The sequence below is a fragment of the Arachis stenosperma genome, chromosome 2, assembly GCF_014773155.1.
Source record: "Arachis stenosperma cultivar V10309 chromosome 2, arast.V10309.gnm1.PFL2, whole genome shotgun sequence".
NCBI classification, from domain to species: domain Eukaryota; kingdom Viridiplantae; phylum Streptophyta; class Magnoliopsida; order Fabales; family Fabaceae; genus Arachis; species Arachis stenosperma.
Window position 1 is genome coordinate 80,145,375 of NC_080378.1, and position 2,914 is coordinate 80,148,288.

The 2,914-nt window shown below is 43.7% G+C and overlaps 1 non-coding gene across 1 annotated transcript; it reads left to right on the forward strand.

The window, feature by feature from the left end:
* The first annotated feature begins 2,565 nt into the window (after positions 1-2,565).
* On the forward strand, positions 2,566-2,673 carry LOC130964881 (small nucleolar RNA R71). Its single transcript, XR_009080947.1, has one exon. It is a non-coding gene; the product is annotated as a small nucleolar RNA R71 (small nucleolar RNA).
* The last annotated feature ends 241 nt before the right edge of the window (positions 2,674-2,914 follow it).

Genomic DNA, 2,914 nt, shown 5'->3' on the forward strand with positions numbered 1-2,914 from the left:
TTACCACACCAAACTTAAAAGGTTTGCTCGTCCTCGAGCAAAAGAAGAAAGAAGATAGTAGAAGAAGAAGAAATGAGGAAGAAGGGAATGGCTTTTGTGTTCGGCCAAAGAGGGGGAGAAGTGGTGTTTAGGTTGTGTGAAAATGAAGTTGTGAAGAAGGGTTTAAATAGGAGAGGGGGGGTCATGGTTTGGTCAAGTGAGGGTGGGTTTGGGTGGGAAAGTGGTTTGAATTTGAATGGTGAGGTAGGTGGGGTTTTATGAAGGATGGATGTGAGTGGTGAAGAGGAAGATGGGATTTGATAGGTGAAGGGTTTTTGGGGAAGAGGTATTGAGGTGATTGGTTAATGAGTGAAGAAAAGAGAGAGTGGTGGGGTTGGTGGGGATCCTGTGGGGTCCACAAATCCTGTGGTGTCAAGGAAAAGTCATCCCTGCACCAAATGGCACTCAAAATCACGTTTTGAGCCATTTCTGGCGTTAAACGCCGGGCTGGTGCCCATTCCTGGCGTTAAACGCCGGGCTGGTGCCCATTCCTGGCGTTTAACGCCAGGTTCATGCCCTTTTCTGGAGTTTAACGCCAGTCTGGTGCCCCTTTCTGGCGTTAAACGCCCAGAATGGTGCCAGACTGGGCGTTAAACGCCCAATTGCTAGCCTCACTGGCGTTTAAACGCCAGTGGGTTCTTTCTCCAGGGTGTGCTATTTTTCTTCCTGTTTTTCATTCTGTTTTTACTTTTTCAATTGATTTTGTGACTTCTCATGATCATCAACCTACAAAAAACATAAAATAACAAAAGAAAATAGATAAAATATAACATTGGGTTGCCTCCCAACAAGCGCTTCTTTAGTGTCAGTAGCTTGACAGATGGCTCTCATGGAGCCTCACAAATGATCAGAGCAATGTTGGAACCTCCCAACACCAAACTTAGAGTTTGAATGTGGGGGTTCAACACCAAACTTAGAGTTTGGTTGTGGTCTCACAACACCAAACTTAGAGTTTGACTGTGGGGGCTCTATTTGACTCTGATTTGAGAGAAGCTCTTCATGCTTCCTCTCTATGATGACAGAGGGATATCCTTGAGCCTTGAACACCAAGGATTCTTCATTCACTTGAATGATCAACTCTCCTCTATCAACATCAATCACAGCTTTTGCTGTGGCTAGGAAGGGTCTGCCAAGGATGATGGTTTCATCCATGCACCTCCCAGTCTCTAGGACTATGAAATCAGCAGGGATGTAATGGTCTTCAATCTTCACCAAAACATCCTCTACAAGTCCATGAGCTTGTTTTCTTGAGTTGTCTGCCATCTCTAATGAGATTCTTGCAGCTTGCACCTCAAAGATCCCTAGCTTCTCTATTACAGAGAGAGGCATGAGGTTTACACTTGACCCTAAGTCACACAGAGCCTTCTTGAAGGTCATGGTGCCTATGGTACAAGGTATTGAAAACTTCCCAGGATCTTGTCCCTTTTGAGGTAATTTCTGCCTAGACAAGTCATCCAGTTCTTTGGTGAGCAAAGGAGGTTCATTCTCCCAAGTCTCATTTCCAAATAACTTGTCATTTAGCTTCTTGATTGCTCCAAGGTATTTAGCAACTTGCTCTTCAGTGACATACTCATCCTCTTCAGAGGAAGAATATTCATCAGAGCTCATGAAAGGCAGAAGTAAGTCCAATGGAATCTCTATGGTCTCATTTTGAGCCTCAGATTCCCATGGTTCCTCATTGGGGAACTCAATGGAGGTCAGTGCACGCCCACTGAGGTCTTCCTCAGTGGCGTTCACTTCCTCTTCCTCCTCTCCAAATTCGGCCATGTTGATGGCCTTGCACTCCCCTTTTAGATTTTCTTCTGTGTTGCTTGGGAGAGTACTAGGAGGGAGTTCAGTAATTTTCTTGCTCAGCTGTCCCACTTGTGCCTCCAAATTCCTAATGGAGGACCTTGTTTCAGTCATGAAACTTTGAGTGGTTTTGATTAGATCAGAGACCATGGTTGCTAAGTCAGAGTGGTTCTGCTTAGAATTCTCTGTCTGTTGCTGAGAAGATGATGGAAAAGGCTTGCCATTGCTAAACCTGTTTCTTCCACCATTATTGTTGTTGAAACCTTGTTGAGGTCTCTCTTGATTCTTCCATGAGAAATTTGGGTGATTTCTCCATGAAGAATTATAGGTGTTTCCATAGGGTTCTCCTAGGTAATTCACCTCTTCCATTGAAGGGTTCTCAGGATCATAGGCTTCTTCTTCAGATGAAGCATCCTTAGTACTGCTTGGTGCATTTTGCATTCCAGACAGACTTTGAGAGATCAAATTGACTTGTTGAGTCAATATCTTGTTCTGAGCCAGAATGGCATTCAGAGCATCAATCTCAAGAACTCCTTTCTTCTGATTAGTCCCATTGTTCACAGGATTCCTTTCAGAAGTGTACATGAATTGGTTATTTGCAACCATTTCAATCAGCTCTTGAGCTTCTGTAGGCGTCTTCTTCAAATGAAGAGATCCTCCAGCAGAGCTATCCAAAGACATCTTGGATAGTTCAGAGAGACCATCATAGAAAATACCTATGATGCTCCATTCAGAAAGCATGTCAGAAGGACATTTTCTGATCAATTGTTTGTATCTTTCCCAAGCTTCATAGAGGGATTCTCCATCCTTCTGTCTGAAGGTTTGGACTTCCACTCTAAGCTTACTCAATTTTTTGAGGTGGAAAGAACTTTGCCAAGAAGGCATTGACTAGCTTTTCCCATGAGTCCAGGCTTTCTTTAGGTTGTGAATCCAACCATGTCCTAGCTCTGTCTCTTACAGCAAAAGGGAATAGCATAAGTCTGTAGACCTCAGGGTCTACCCCATTAGTCTTGACAGTGTCACAGATTTGCAAGAATTCAGCTAAAAACTGATGAGGATCTTCCAATGGAAGTCCATGAAACTT